The following is a 17,311-nucleotide window of genomic DNA, read 5'->3' as shown; positions in this document are numbered from 1 at the left end:
TCCTGACGAAAGTGGTGTGTCTGGATTAACTTGGGTGAGGTCCTGCGGAGACGGAGCAATGTACGGATCGCAGAGCAGTCTCTAACTCAACCGGAGTTACGCAGAATTCAGTGTCGGAGTCGGGATGCAAGCCAGCTGGCACCGTCTGACAACACTGTTCAAGGGTAGGCCGAGTGCCCAATTTGGTCTGCGGATCAGCATGCATGGTCAATTCTGTCTCAGAGTTAGGTATAGGCACACAGTCAATGCCTTCATGGTCAGGGGAGATGTCCGGCAGAGTACAACAGTGAGGAACGGTATCCAGGAGTCATCTCACGGAGAGAGAGTTAACTGTCTCCTGCTGCGTACTGTGTCTTCCTGCCAAGTCTCCCCAGTTCCCACGCACAGCCCCTTTTATCTCAGTCATACCCCCTTCCGTCCAGTGCAAAGGTCTGAATGCCTTCCCTCCTGCAACAAAGGTGACAGTCCCATTGATTCCGGGACCAGCACAGGAGAGGCACCACTGGCCTGGTCCATCTTCCTACACTTTCACTTGAATAAATGATAACGGATTCATTATGTATGTGTATATGGTTGTATATTGGCCTCAACGTATTTGTACACCTGTATAGTAATTTAATACTAAAGGTGTGTAGGCCTTTTTTCTTTTGTAGTTTCCATTGGTGTGTGGAGAAAGATGGGTGGGTAAAGACCCAGGGTGAGTAAGGACCCTCTCAGGCAACGATTAATCAATACATGTATTTCAATATTGCCATACTCTTGAAAAGCATAAGGCTCTTAGTTAAATTTTTTAATGACTCAACTATTTATGTGCCTGGGCAGGCCTCAGGTATAATGGGGAAATGATAGGAACCAGCCTTAGCTCTTAACAAAACCTTTTTGGTATATATGGTTGGATATGGAAGCACTACCCAGGAGAGGCCACAACCACTATTGTACATTTCTAAATCCCCCCAGATATATTAGTATTTAAAAAATGACTAGAGCATTATCTCAGAACAAACATGATTGTGAGTTATAAATAATATAGCAATAGAGAATGTAGGTAGATTGAACTATGTCTTTTCTCGGCCTGTGTTTGTGCTTGTTGACAGAAAGAGATATCTTTGGAGTACAGCGAGAGCAGGCGCTGGCTGATGAGAACATTCATCAGCTGCTGTCTGCAGTATAAATAAAATAATTTTAAAAAATGATGAGGGGTTCCCCTGTATTTTTGATAACCAGCCAGGCAAAATGCTCCCAGCAGCCGCCGCCTGATCTCACTGTTAACAGGTGAATACAACTCTAAACATTGTCCTCTGCTAGTGCTGATCACAGCACCAGCCGGGGATAATGATGTGAGCTGTCATCAGGAAGAGCATAAACAGTACCGTTAATTTCCAGGCACCGGTACATGTGATACTGATATACTGATACGGCACACGAGCGACACACGTTTGCCACACGTATGCCACACGTATTAAACATACACATGCTCTTGCTGTTATCAGTTGAATACAACTCTCAACATTGTCCCTTGTTAGCGTTGATCGCTGTGTGAGCAGGGGAGAATGATTCGATCTGTCTTCAGCAAACGGAGCCGGGAAACAGCATGACCAGTACCGCTGACATGTGTCACACTGATGACACGCAGATGTCATCCGTGTGTCATCAATGTGCACGTGTGAGGTATGATTTTCGGCCTGTGCCGCTGTTAAAGAATGGACATGTCAGCATATTTTGCCCATGGGTCTACAAGTGTAAGTGTCTCGGGTACATGTGAAAAGTGTCACCACACGTACCAGACACACTGACGTGTGAAAGAAGTCTGACAAAATATCTGAAGAAACACAAATATGTACATTAAAAAGAGACATGACCTAATAAATAGACATTTGAAAAAGCAAACAAACAGCCCAGAGAGTGAATCCATCTAGCTCACATCAAAAACACGTGCAGTTTGAAGCATAATTTTTATGCTGTTTTTTACATACAATACATTTTAAACAGCGTTTTTAAATTCATGCAATTTTGTATAGGCTTATTAATTATTTTTTTGTATTATAAAATGCAAAGTGAAATATGGCCAATGGTAAAGCAATATATCTGTGATGCGCCCGAGGGGCCGCGGGGTACTCGGTACCAGGCCCGTCGACTTCAATGGGGGACGGTGTCACGGCGGCGGCGACCCGGTCCGTGGCCCCAGGAGGTGAATGGCTATAGTTTGTGGTGGGGGTAAATAAGGAGATGAGAATAAAGTTTATAGTAGAATACGTGACGCCACCTGAGGTAATCTGGTCAGAGGTGACCAGCGCTGCAGTGTTGCTTCTCTGGGATGGATGTTGTGTGCAGCTGTGATGTTGTAGCCCTTCACAAGTAGGGCTGTAGTCCCAGGGCAGAATAGATGTAGTTGTTAGTAGAGTTGGTAGATGTGAAGTGGAGTGAAGGAGTGGTGCAGAAGTAAAATGAAGGACACAGTCGCATGTAGTTCAATGGGCTTTACTTACTGTCTGGTGCACACAGACGCCCGCTTCGGTACTGAGTCCTCCAGGTCAGGGGTTCAGTAAACTTCCAGGTAGATGAGTAGACCCCTCTAACACTCCCTTTTAAGTATGTTCCTTTCTAGGCCGTCTCACTGTGCTGATTTCCTCTCCTTTCTCCCTTTCCAGCACCTTCACAGTCAGTGTCTCAGGCTAGCTGCAGCAGATCCTGTCAGAATTCGTCACTCACGCGGTTCCTTGATCCTATATGGCTGCCTTTCTGGGAAGACAACTGTGGGATTCGCTGTGGCCCATACAGCAATCACAAGTGTCAGCTTGCTAGTTAAGTTCGTTGTTTACTTCGCTAGGCTAGGGGCTGAGAACCTTCTGCGACCTATTTTCTTCTCCCACTTGATAGCAATCAGCGTGGGTCTCTAGAAATTCCTTTCTTTTCTCCCAGGAGCTTCTCCTCCCAGCCTATCTACCCAGCAGCTCCTCCTGACAGGAGCTGCTCCAAGCGCATCCTTATACCTGCTCTTCCACTGAGGGAACTCTCTCAATTGTCTTCAAATCTCCCACTCTTTCTCTAAGCTCTGCCCACTCGCTGTTCCCATTGGCTGCTCTTCATCAGTCCACTGTCTAAGCTCCTCCCCATTACCTACCTTCCCCACTAGCTCCCCACACCCTTTCCTAGCCAGTCTGGGATGAGGCCATCCTCCTGTAGGGTACGCCCAGGTGCCCTGACTAGCTAGTGTGTGTGTTGAATGCAGTGTTAAGAGTTTGGTGAGGTGCCCCCATCTTACCTGGTCATGAGATACCACACCTCTGGATGAGGTGCAGTACCTCTGTGGCGACTGGACCCGCAGGGGTGCCACATCTGTATCCTACACTGAAGAGAATAGCAAAACGATAATCTTGTGTGAAGTAATGTCATATTTTTCAAAAATACTCTAATTCTGTACCTATTTTGTTTATGAATTAAGCAATTAAGTCACCCATACACCTGACAAATACTATTGAGAACTCTATTAGAAGTGGAAAGGAAGAAAAAAGAGAAAAAAATGTAAATAATAAAAATATTGGAGGAAGAGAAACCAATCACAAACTAAAATGTTTCCATACAAATGCACAAAACATGGGCAGCAAACAAGGAGAATTGGAACTACTGACGCAGGGGATGAAATATGATGTCATTGGAATCACGGAAACTTGGTGGGACGACACACATGATTGGAATACAAGGCTAGAAGGATGCAACATATTTGCAAGAAACAGATTTGATAATCAAGGAGGAGGTGTCACATTTTATGTGAGAAAAGCATATATCTGCACAGAGATTGAAGCCTCAAAGACTGGGAGTTCTGTGGAAACTGTTTTGGTAAGAATACAAGGAAAGAACAACGGAAAGGACACCATTGTAGGCATTTACTACAGGCCGCCTGTGCAAGCTGAAGATATGGATGAACTCTTTATGCATCAAATGGCCAAGTTCTCCAAAAAATATGACAAAGTGGTCATGGGTAGTGTTGAGCATTCCGATACTGCAAATATCGGGTATCGGCCGATATTCGCGGTATCGGAATTCCGATACTGAGTTCCAATAGTTTTAGCATATCGAATACCGGAATCGGAAGTTCCCATAATGCTATGAGCCAGTTTGATTTGATTCAGCCAATGAGGAATCCTAAGAAGTGTGGGCACATCCTGTTAGGCATGTAGGCATGTTAACTAATGGCATGGCTGTGATTGGCTGCTGAAATGATGTCATGATACACTATAAAAGCCGCTGCCGCCATTTTGGGTTCACTCTGCTGTGAATTCAGTAAGGGACAGGACGCTGCTCTTCTAGCTCTGAGGGACAGTTAGAGATTGTGATTTGCTATATAGTGCTTTACCCAGGCTACTGTATCAACCCCTGTGTGAAGCTTTCTTTTGCCTTGCAGCGCTGTTTACAGCTGTCTGCAAGGTCTGTGTGTGTGAGTGCAGCTCACGGTGTAGTGTGTTCTGCAGCCACCTCTGGTTGTAGGCCGATCAGCGTGCGTCACTGCCTCATACATAGTTTTTAAGCAATACATATTTTTTTTTATAGCTGCTCATTTTTACTGATTTCTCCTATTAGTGTGCATCCATCCGTATCCATCTACATTGGTTGAAAACACTATATAGGAGTAGCTAGCGGAGATTTTCTGCAGCCTTTCAGTGCTAGTGCCCAGTTCTCTGCACTGTTGTGTTCACGGCTGTCTGTGAGGTCTCTGTGTGTGAGTGCAGCACACGCTGCAGTGTGTTCTACAGCCACCTCTGGTTGTAGTCTGCTCAGCGTGCGTCACTGCCTCATACATTGTCCTTTTTTAAGGTAGTGCTGCTTATTTTTCCTGAATTTCTCCTATTAGTGTGCTTCCATCCGTATCCAGCTAGATTGGTTGCAAACACTATATAGGAGTAGATAGAGGAGCCTTTTTGCTGGCTTGTGCCCTGCAGCCCCAGCCAGATTAGTATTAGCCTATTGTTTGGAGCCTCATCTATTGCATTGTAGGACACCTTCCTGCATTGTAATAGCTCCAAAAAGTTTGTGATACTATCGCTTTTACATCTTTGGTCACATCCTTTTTGTTTTTTTGAAAAAAAACACATAAATAAAGTTCACCAAACACTCCACTTTACAGTTGTGTAGGCCACATTAGCTCATATTAAAGTGTAGTCCACACACTTTATAAAATTAGTGTTTCTTATACCTGTTAGCAGCTGTTCAGGAATAAGCACACTAAGCCCTTAGTACTTTTCTGCCTATCTTTATCAGTCTACCAAGATGAAGAAGGCAGGGAGTAAGGCACGTGGTCGTGGGCGTGGAGTTTCAGCAGGGAGAGGACGTGGGGATTCTGTGCCTGCTGTGGGCACCAATGACTCAGCATACCCCAGTTTTAACAGGGAACAGTCCTTTATGCGCAGCTTTGTAGGAGCTCACCGTACCCCACTGCTGCGGGAGGAACAAATTGAAGCCGTTGTCGGATGGATGGCAGCTAACGCATCGACTTCAATTACTTCCACATCCTCTCAGGTCCAGAGCACTGAAGAGCAACCATCTGTCTCTTCACCACCTGCCAAATTGCCCAGGCAGTCAGAGAGCCCTGGACAGGAGCCATCTCATTCTCTACTTCTGTTCTCTGAATCTCTTGGCTTGGAAAGAGGAGGCCAGCCAAGCAGCATTCTATAATGTGAAGAAGAGGTAGTATGCAGAGATGCGCAACAGCTTTGTCTCTCTGAATCTGAAGAGGCGGGTGGGCCACTGCCTATGATCAGCACACCTCAGTACACATCTGATGATGAGACTCAGGTGCCACTTTCTGGTGCGTACTGTGCAGGCGAGACTACCCAGGAGAAGCTGGTGTTTGAAGAGGGGAGTGTAGATGATGAGGTCCTTGACCCATCATGGCATGAGGAACAGGAAGGTGGTGGGAGCAGCTCTGAGAAAGAGATTCCCCGAACGGCCAAAAAAGGAGGGAGAGGGAGGGGGCAGACTTGGTTGCCTGTGGCCTCCACTTCGGCACCCATTAGGAGCATTCCTCTTCCAAAACCCAAAATGGGCGCTCCCAGTTCTTGCAGTGCATGGTCCTTTTTTGACACAGTTGCAGATGACATTTGCTTTGTCAAATGCAAGCTGTGTAATCAGAAAGTCAAAAGAGGGAAAAGTGTCAGCAACCTCAATACCACAAATATGTGGAAACATGTGCGGACCAAGCACGTGGTGGAGTTACAAAGACACATTGAAGACGTAGGCCAACCTACAGCGCCACCAACCACCTCTTCAGCTCGTGTTGTAGCCTCTTCCTCCAGCTCACACACAGCTGGTTCGGCTTCCTCACAGGATCGCCATGGAAGAACCTCTAGCACTGTTGTACAGAGATCCAGTGTCATTACACCCACAGCACCATGTTCCCTGTCATCCTCACACTCCCAGGCCACTCTACAGACATCGGTAGCACAGGCATGGGAGAAAAGGTGGCCATATTCGCAAACCATCCCCGAACTCAGACTGAATGCTGGCATTGCAAAACTACTGGCCCTTGAAATGCTCTCAGTCAGGCTGGTGGAGACTGACACCTTCCGTAACTTCATGGCATTGGCAGTCCCACAATACAATGTGCCCAGCCGCTTTTATTTCAGCAGGCAAGCCGTCCCTGCCCTGCAAAAGCATGTGGAGGGAAAAATTAAACATGCGCTACTAAACGCCGTCAGTAGCAATGTCCACCTGACCACCGATGCGTGGACCAGTAACCATGGACAGGGACGATACCTTTCCCTCACTGCCCATTGGGTAAATGTTGTGGAGCCGGGTACAGATCTTGAGAGTGGCTCTGTACGTGTTCTGCCAAGGATTGCAGGAATCCAGTCTGTACACATTGACTCCTCCTCATACTCCAGTTCCTCAGAATCAGCGCTGCAAGAGCTGTCACGGTCTACCTCCACAGGGACCCATGAACGCTTACCTGTTACGACCGATATGAGCACAGCCGTGGCCAAACGTCAACAGGCCGTACTGAAATTAATTTGTTTGGGGAATCGAAGCCACACAGTGCAGGAGCTCTGGAATGCCATCAAGCAGGAGAGCGATGTGTGGTTTGTGCCAGCGAATCTCCAGCCAGGCTGGGTAGTGTGTGACAATGGCCGAACTCTGATGGCAGCTCTGGGCCTAGGCAACCTCACTCACATCCCATGTCTGGCACATGTGCTCAACTTGGTCGTGCAGAGTTTTTTTAGGGGCTATCCGGATCTTGATGCACTGCTGCACAAGGTCCGCATAGAGTGCGATCACTTGCGGCATTGCAGCATGGCAAGAACGCGCATTGCAGCTCTGCAGCGCCGATTCCGCCTTCCGGAACATCGCATCACATGTGACCTACCCACCAGGTGGAATTCAACGTTACATATGTTGGAGCGGTTGTGTGAGCAGCAGGCAGCAGTAATGGAGTACCAGCTGCATCAGACGCAAACAAGTCGCACTGCGCGCCGGTCACACTTCACCACCACTGAGTGGGCCTCTATAAAGGACATCTGCCACGCTTTGCGTGCCTTCCATGATTCCACACGGATGGCGAGTGCAGATGATGCACTAGTCAGCATGACTTTCCCCCTTATCTGCCTGCTTCAAAAAACACTGCACGCACTAAGGGAGGAGGTTTTGGAAGAGGTGGAGGATGAGGAGTCACAAATGCCATCTGCTTCTGGACAGTCTGCGCAACGTGATTCCTCACAAAGGCCTAGGCAGGGGACACTTTGTGAGGAGGATGAGGAGGAGTCAATGGAGGAGGAAGACATCTCTCCAGAGGAGGGAGGTACACAATGCTCTAGTAGTCAGTATGTAGAGCGAGGGTGGGGTGATGCAGAGCAGGCAGAGATGATGCCTCAAGTAGGGGACAGCGTTTCTTGGGCAGTTGGGAGTCTGCAGCACATGGTTGATTTCATGCGGCAGTGCCTGAGAAATAACCGCTGCATCGCCCACATTCTCAACACGGCTGATTATTGGGTGTACACCCTCCTAGATCCTCGCTACCACGACAACTTACAAAGCCTCATAACAAAGTTGAACCGGGAGCATAAAATGCAGGAGTAGCAAGACACACTGGTGCATTCCATCATGTTCTCCATTCCACCCGAGAACAGTGCTGCTAGTGCTTTACAAAGCAGCTCTGTGCGTCAAGGCAGTGGAGGAAGCTCTGCACAAAGAGGGAGCAGAGGCAGCACCTAAGCACAAGGCAAGACCAGTATGGCCCAAATGTGGCAAAGTTTTGTGTCCCCGCCACAAATGTCTACACCATCACAGACGGCTCCAGTCAGCAGGAGGCAACGTTTCCGTCAAATGGTGACAGACTACATGTCTTGCCCTCTCAGTGTACTCCCAGACGGCTCTTCCCCCTTCAAGTTTTGGGTCTCTAAGCTGGATACATGGCCAGAGCTTAGCCAGTATGCATTGGAGGTTGGAGGTGCTAGCTTGCCCTGCTGCTAGTGTATTATCGGAACGCGTCTTTAGTGCCGCAGGTGGTGTACTAACAGACCGTCGCATGCGACTATCCTCCGATAACATTGACCGGCTAACTTTTCTGAAAATGAACAAGGCCTGAATCTCACCGGAATTTGCCAGTCCTCTTCCAGATTAAATAATTGGTTGGCAACAGTATCCAGGTCTCCTGTTGTGTTCATGTTTCTACCACCTGAACTGTAATTCCTGTGCTCCAACACCGCCAGTTGCTGCTCAGAAGTGCTGTTTACACAGAGAAAAACACTAGCTCCTGTGTTAGTCGGGTTCAGTAACGTCAGCTGCTCCCCTGCTGTGTGTCCGGCAATATCTCCTGCTCCCTCCTCATTCACACAACAACTGATTTTAAACTTGCTCCAAATAGGCCTCAGCCTACACCAGGATTGACCCTGTGCTCCAACACTGACAGTTGTTGCTCTGAAGTGCCATCAGCACAGAGAAAAACACTAGCTCTTGTGTTAGTGGGGTTCAGTAACGCCAGCTGCTCCCCTGCTGTGTGTATGGCAACATCTCCTGCTCCCTCCACATTCATCCCAACATCAGATATTAAACTTGCTCCAAATAGGCCTCAGCCTACTCCATGATTGACCCTGGGCTCCAACACCGCCAGTTGCTGCTCAGAAGTGCCATCTGCACAGAGAAAAACACTAGCTCCTGTGTTAGTGGAGTTCAGTAACGTCAGCTGCTCCCCTGCTGTGTGTCCGGCAATATCTCCTGCTCCCTCCACATTCACACAACAACTGATTTTAAACTTGCTCCAAATAGACCTCTGTCTCCACTCTCTTTGTAGTATTTACCCTGGGTTCCTGCACCGCCAGCTGGTTCCCGGCAGTGCCTTTGGCTTAGGTGCTTCCATCTCGGTATCCGAGTTCCAGCAACGTCTGCTGGTCCTTGGTAGTGCTTTCTAGCACAGGTACCTCCTGCTTAGTAACCAGGTTCCAGTACCGTCAGCTGGTCCTCTGTAGTGCCATTGGCTCTTGTTCCTTCTGCTACCCATCCGGGTTCCAGTACCGTCAGCTGGTTATCGGCAGTTCCTCAGCCTTCTTGTACCTTCTGCTACATTTCCAAGTTCAAGCTTTTTGAAATGGTTTTTGGTAATCACTCTGGATCTCCCTGACGACGACCCTGAAGACCACCCCAAAGAAGACCAAAAAGATGACCCTGAAGAAGATGACCAAGAGGACAAAGAACATGAAGACAACCACCAAGATACAGAACAACAAGAGACAGAAGACCAAGAAGCAGAAGAACAAAAAGCAGAAAACATTAAGCATAAGACTAAAAATCAGAGCAAAAGATATTATCTAAATTATAAGCAGAAGAAGACAAAGCAGTGTATGGGGGTGAGTCCGTTCCTCCTCATGGTGCCCCTGGAAAATGCCTGCTACTGCAGGCCAAACTGAACACGGACAAATCCTGTTGTAAATCTTTTGTGACAGGCAGAACGGAAGGTGTAATCTTCAAACTTTTATAGATAACAACTACAGGAATGCCTGTCACAAATAAGAATATGATGAAGAAGAATAGGAAGAAGATGAAGAAGTAGAATATGAAGAAGAATAGTAGTTGAATAAGAAGAAGATGAAGAATGTAAAAAAAAGAAAAATTGGAAGAAGGTGAAGAAAAAGAAGATGAATAAGGTGAAGAAGAAGTTGATGAAAATGATGCTGCTGCTGAGGATCATGAAGGAGAAAGTGTGGGAGAGTAGTAAAAAAGAAGGTGAAGAGCATGGAAGTAGTGAAACATACATATCTGCCAAAATATAACAAAGGTTAACATAGTCAATATCTTTGTAACTCCAAACGTCTTAAAAAAAAAATTTATTCCTGCTATTCCATTTGATTGGGCTAAACCTCTATGCCTTTAGTGTCTCCTCCACCTCCCCCAATACATTCTACATTATTCTTAGTTGCTTTTCTTCATGTAGAATTAACCTACAAGGAAAGAAAGGGTTTATTTTAATTCCGATATTTCTGTCCCATTGACTTGTATTGGGTTCCGGTATCGGAATCGGCGATATCTGATACTCTTTGGGTATCGGTCCGATCCAATCCGATCCGATATTTCACGATATCGGAAGGTATCGCTCAACACTAGTCATGGGAGATTTCAACTATCCAGACATTTGTTGGGAATCTCTCTCAGGCAAACCTAACAGGTCAAGCAAATTCTTATCCTCTCTTGCTGACAACTTTATATTCCAAAATGCAGGGGAGAAAAAAAGGGGATCTGCTACCTTGGATCTAATCCTCATAAACAGGGAGAAATTGGTTGAGGAGGTAAGAGTGGCTGGAGCCTGGGACCCTAGGAGGTAGCGACCATGCTATTTTAGAATTTTGGATAACTAGAGGAGGAAGACCTGTGAAGACTCAAACTTCAAGGTTAGATTTCAGACAGGCAGATTTTAAGGGACTAAGAAAGAGAATTGGAGGGATCCAATGGCTGGATATCATTAAGCTGACAATGATTTAAAGCTTGCAATAGATGTCAAAAGCAATAAAAAAGGATTTTGGGGATATGTCAAAAGTACACTTAGCAACATAAATGAATTCAAGTCTCCAGGTCCAGATTAATTACACCCGAGAGTACTAAAAGAGATAGCAGAAGAAATTTTTGAACCACTCTCCATAATCTTTGAAAATTCTTATAGAATAGAAGTCCCAGAAGACTAGAGAAGAGCAAATGTTGTTCCTGAGTCAACAGTGTGATGCAGCAGCAAAAAAGGCAAATGCAATTCTAGGATGTATTAACAGAAGCATACAGTCTAGATCACGTGAAGTCATTATTTCCCTCTACTCCTCTTTGGTCAGACCTCATCTGGAATATTGTGTCCAGTTTTGGGCACCACATTTTAAAAAAGACATCAACAAACTGGAGCAAGTTCAGAAAAGAGCGACCAGAATGGTGACCGGTCTGCAAACCCTGTCTTATGAAGAAAGGTTGCAGGATTTAGGAATGTTTAGTTTGCAAAAGAGAAGACTGAGAGGAGACTTAATAGCTGTCTACAAATATCTAAAGGGCTGTCACATTGTAGAAGGATCAACTTTATTCTCATTTGCACAAGGAAAGACTAGAAGCAATGGGATGAAACTGAATGGGAAGAGACACAGATTAGATATTAGAAAAAACTTTTTGACAGTTAGAGTGATCAATGAGTGGAACAGGCTGCCACGAGAAGTGGTGAGTTCTCCTTCAATGGAAGTCTTCAAACAGAGGCTGGACAGACATCTGACTGGGATGATTTAGCGAATCCTGCTTTGATCAGGGGGTTGGACCAGATGGCCCAGGAGGTCCCTTCCAACTCTACGATTCTATGATTCTATGATTCTATGATTCTATGATTCCTATCTTCAAAAAGGGGAAGACGGTGGACCCAGGGAACTATAGGCTGGTGAGTCTGACTTCTATGCAAGGAAAGATCTTTGAACAAATTATTAAACACCATTTATGTAAGTACCTGGATAAGAATGAAGTGAAGTGAAGTGAAGTCAGCATGAGTTTGTAACTAATAAGTCATGTCAGGCTAACTTAATTTTCTTCTATGACAGAATCACTGACTGGGTGGATCAGGGAAATGCTGTATATATAGTATATCTTGACTTCAGCCAAGCATTTGACAAAGTATCTCACACCATCCTTATTGAAAAAATGACTAATTATGCAATGGACATGGCAACTGTTAGGTGGATTCATAACTGGCTTAGTGATTGGACCCAAAGAATGGTCGTAAATGGCTGCATATCCAGCTGGAAGACTGTCTCAAGTGGGGTACCACAGGGTTCTGTCCTGGGCAGCATATTGTTCAACATCTTTATCAATGATTTAGATGAAGGAATTGAGGGTACACTTATTAAATATGCCGATGACTCAAAGTTAGGAGAGATAGCTAATACTATAGAAGAGAGAGAGGATTCAAAAAGATATACTGTAAATAAACTAGAGCAGTGGCAGCAACTAACAGAATGGTTTTTAACAAGGAAAGATGCAAAGTACTACATCTGGGCAATAAAAATGAAAAAAGCATATACAGGAGGAAAAGGGCTAAGCAACAGCACACGTGAAAAAGACTTGGATATATTAATAGATCCTAAACTGAACATAAATCAACAGTGTAATGCAGCAGCAAAAAAGGCAAATGCAATTATGGGATGTATTAACATATGCATAGAGTCTAGATCACGTGAAGTCATTATTGCCCTCTACTCCTCTTTGGTCAGACCTCATCTGGAATACTGTGTCCAGTTTTGGGCACCACATTTTAAAAAAGACATCAACAAACTGGAGCAAGTTCAGAGAAGAGCGACCAGAATGGTAAACCATGTCCTATGAGGAACGGTTACAGGATTTGGCAATGTTTAGCTTGCAAAAAAGAAGACTGAAAGGAGACTTAATAGCTGTCTACAAATATCTCAAGGGCTGTCACATTGTAGAAGGATATTTATTCTCATTTGCACAAGGAAAGACTAGAAGCAATGGGATGAAACTGAATGGGAAGAGACAGATTAGATATTAGAAAAAACATTTTGACAGTTAGGGTGATCAATGAGTGGAACAGGCTGCCACGAGAGGTGGTGAGTTCTCCTTCAATGGAAGTCTTCAAACAGAGGCTGGACAGACATCTGTCAGGGATGATTTAGTGCATCCTATATTAAGCAGGGGGTTGGACCAGATGACCCAGGAAGTCCCTTCCAACTCTACCATTCTATGATTCTATGAATTTGGCATTCACAACAAGATACATGCCAGCTTCCTTTTATGTTGGTTTTGTGGCAACTATTATATCAAATAAAGTGTATATATGATCCAGTAGAAATTCTTACACTATTCTATTCCAGGTGCAAGGCCTGATGGGCCAGTGCATGATTCATTAGGTTTAAAGGGGTGGTCCGAAGGCTAAAGTAATTTGCATTCTGAATCTAAAGTATTATATGCACTTGCATTCCCTATCCTTCCCTAACTGCACTAACTGTTTTTCTGCTTTTTTCCATACTTCCTTTTTGACGATGCTTTTTTTAAGAATCCCGGTGCACGCTATGATACTCAAACAAAGTGACATCAGGCGACAGAGGCTGATGTCAGTGCTGCAAAATCTGCCCCCTCTCTGAAATGAGGTGTCAGGGGTTGGGCTATTGCTTGAGCGATATTCCCTGTGTGATGTGCAGAATGACAGCGTGCTCTGTTGCCGGCTCAGATCAGCATTAACGAGCCAGTAATAGAGCACGATATCAGAATACCCAACATTCAGATGACTGTGACTTGACAGGACCACTTGGATACAAGTAAATACAAGTAAAGAAGTATGTTGGTGGCTAAGGACTCACCCTAAAGTGCATGTGATGTCTTTTCAGGAAGATTCCAGGGGAAAACTATTGCAACAAATGAAAAATTAAAATAAGATTGATTTAATTTTTTTTAACTGCTTCAAGGTTTGGGCACTGTGAAGTTAGATTCCGACAGTGAATTTTTGATGTGTTTTTGAAGCTGCATATTTTCGCTTTCTCAAAGATTCAGCATATAGCACTGCTTAAAGAAAAGCATGGTGGGCATGAGAGTTCTAAAAATCCCACCCACTCTGCTTGAACTGCACGACACTGCATTTTTTGCTCAGTGAAAATGCTATGCGTCAAAAACCAACCAATAATTAATTGTGAGAATTTAACCTAAAATTAGTTTTTGCCACAAATTAAGGTAGAATTCTGATGATTGTAGCTCAGCAGACTGGTCTCAGCATTTCCTAGTTGTTTTTAGCACATGTAAAACATTTGCAGTTAGTTGTATATTATTATGGGGTTTTTGTTCATATGTTTTTAATGCCATTTTTAATAAATAAAATTTTGTGCAATGTTTTCTTCCAGTCTTTTTTTAAGTCCTAACCATTGGCTATGAAAATTATGAATACCACAACCAAGACGGCATGTAAGTTATTTTTATTTTTTTACTACAAACTTTTAACTAATACAGCATTTTCATTTTTTTAAGTGACAAAAATTGCAAAAGTGCTGCATAAAAAACCCTGTTAAACTTAAGCTCTGTTTCTGAAAATATAAAAGGTATTTTTTACATTGAAAATATGCATTAAAAATCTAATGGTCAGTAATATAAACCTACACATTATGTCACCTCCATTTTGGAATTGGCATAATGTGCTTTTAAACATTGCAAACATTTCTTTATCAAACGGCTTAAAAGAAAAAAAGTTGACTTGCACCATTTATTTGGAGCAGTAACACAACATTAGATGTGATTTAAGATTTCTCTACATGTTGATATATTCCATTCAGTAAAAAGTAGACACTGTATATGTATTAACAAGACTCATAAAATGCAAAGTGAAATATGATGCGTGATGAAGCAATATATTTGAATCCTCCACTGTAGGGAATGGCAGAATGAAATCTCATCAGATGTAATGTCATATTTTTCCTAGATACCTTAATTCTGCACCTGTTTCATTGATTTGCATGGTAATTTGGCATTCACAGCAAGATACAAGCCAGTTTTCATTTTTGTTGCTTTTATGGCAACTAACATATGGGATAAAGTATTTAATTTTCATCCACATTTATTGTCAGCTAGTGATATTTTAATGTAAAATATATTTTGAGAATAATGATTTTTCAAGTTTCTGGAAGTAGCTGTGTATTATTTTCGCTTGCTTATGTTAAGTGGGAAAAAAATATTCAACATAGTTGCACAAATCAGATGCTATGGGACAGACTGATACAGTAACTGACTGGCAGTCTCATCAACACGTGCAGAAATAAGTGACAGAGCTTGGATATATTGGCTGCTAGATTGTACCATGATAATTGTCAGCATTATAGACACATGGCAGCTGTTTTAATACAATCATCTAGTTTCAGATGTCAATGACGTGGGCATATTTCAGCATCCATATTATCACTTCACTCTCTGTCAATTAAACAACCCACTACACAACATTTGCAGTATCCATTGGAGGTATACTCTTATGCCTCGGTGGGGTTTCTGTAAATCTCCAGCAGATGCCTCTAACAGATGCTAATGTATAGGCATACACTGGAATTCTTTGCCAATAGATCCACATGCTCTTCAACAGAGCAATGGTATACCGATATCTAGGAATCCAACCGTGACTAAAAGGACACTTTTTTGACCTCCATTAGGAGTCTATGTATTCTTTTAGCAGAAGCAGGGCTGCCATCAGGGCATTACTACCCGTACTTGTGTATGGAGAACAGTGATCAGAGGAAAGGAGGGAGGATGAATTTTTCACAGTCTTCTACTAGGCATTGCTCCTACTTGCCAGTTTCCTACTCCACACTGATGAGGGGAAATACCCTGAAACAGCTGTCTGTGGATGGATACCATGTTTTGGCATAGGTGGTTTCCTTCATTGGAGACTGCCCTTCCCGTGGTTGTTCCTTCCCAGGGAAAGACCTGGCTAGTCATTGCTTGTGCTGAGAAACATGTGATGGTGTCTCCGTAGCTTGTGTTTTGCATGTTTCTACATATTTCCCATAAGGGATGGGGGCATTGCTCTAGAATCACTGCGTTGAGAAACATGTGATGGTGTCTCCGCAGTGTTGGATGTTGATCTCCATGAGTTCATTCATCCTCATTTTTCACAGTCTTCTACTAGGCATTGCTCCTACTGGCCAGTTTCCTACTCCACACTGATGAGGGGCAATACCCCGAAACAGCTGTCTGTGGATGGATACCATGTTTTGGCATAGGTGGTTTCCTTCATTGGAGACTGCCCTTCCCGTGGTTGTTCCTTCCCGGTGAAAGACCTGGCTAGTCATTGCTTGCGTTGAGAAACATGTGATGGTGTCTCCGCGGCTTATGTTTTTTTGCATGTTTTACATATTTCCCATAAGGGATGGGGGCAGTGCTCTAGAATCACTGCATTGAGAAACACGTGATGGTGTCTCCGCAGTGTCGGATGTTGATCTCCATGAGGTCATTCATCCTCATTTTTTCACGGTCTTTTACTAGGCATTGCTCCTACTAGCCAGTTTCCTACTCCACACTGATGAGGGGTAATACCCTGAAACAGCTGTCTGTGGATGGATACCATGTTTTGGCATAGGTGGTTTCCTTCATTGGAGACTGCCCTTCCCGTGGTTGTTCCCTCCCAGGGAAAGACCTGGCTAGTCATTGCTTGCGTTGAGAAACATGTGATGGTGTCTCCGTGGCTTGTGTTTTGCATATATTTGCATATTTCCCATAAGGGTGGGGGCATTGCCCTAGAATCACTGCTTTGAGAAACATGTGACAGTGTCTCTGCAGTGTTGGATGTTGATCTCCATGAGTTCATTCATCCTCATTTTTCACAGTCTTCTACTAGGCATTGCTCCTACTGGCCAGTTTCCTACTCCACACTGATGAGGGGCAATACCCCGAAGCAGCTGTCTGTGGATGGATACCATGCTTTGGCATAGGTGGTTTCCTTCTTTGGAGACTGCCCTTCCCGTGGTTGTGCCCTCCCGGGGAAAGTCCTGACTAGTCATTGCTTGCATTGAGAAACATGTGATGGTGTCTCCGTGGCTTGTATTTTGGCATATCAAAACGTCACTTCTTCCCTTCCGAGCCCCAACGTGTGCCCAAACAGTGGTCCCCACCCCACTAATGGGGTATCAGCGTACTCAGGACAATCTGGACAACAACTTTTGGGGTCCAAATTTATCCTGTTACCCTTGTGAAAATATAAAATTGTAGGCTAAAAATCATTTTTTGAGGAAAACATTTTTTTTATTTTCTCGGCTCTGCTTTATAAACTTCTGTGAAGCACTTAGGGGTTCAAAGTGCTCATTACAAATCTAGATTAGTTCCTTGGGTG

At 44.2% G+C, this 17,311-nt stretch overlaps 1 long non-coding RNA gene across 1 annotated transcript in view; it reads left to right on the top strand.

Moving 5' to 3' along the window:
- LOC141100944 (uncharacterized) overlaps nucleotides 1-14,384 on the top strand; it is a 30,595-nt gene extending 16,211 nt beyond the window's left edge. Inside the window, exon 4 of the long non-coding RNA XR_012234822.1 lies at nucleotides 14,346-14,384. This is a non-coding gene — a long non-coding RNA (uncharacterized lncRNA). The remainder of the gene's footprint in view (nucleotides 1-14,345) is intronic.
- Nucleotides 14,385-17,311: the final 2,927 nt, after the last annotated feature.

The sequence above is a fragment of the Dendrobates tinctorius genome, unplaced genomic scaffold (genome assembly GCF_039654945.1).
Source record: "Dendrobates tinctorius isolate UK_male_01 unplaced genomic scaffold, ASM3965494v1 ptg000111l, whole genome shotgun sequence".
NCBI classification, from domain to species: domain Eukaryota; kingdom Metazoa; phylum Chordata; class Amphibia; order Anura; family Dendrobatidae; genus Dendrobates; species Dendrobates tinctorius.
This window is presented reverse-complemented; position numbering and strand designations above follow the sequence as displayed.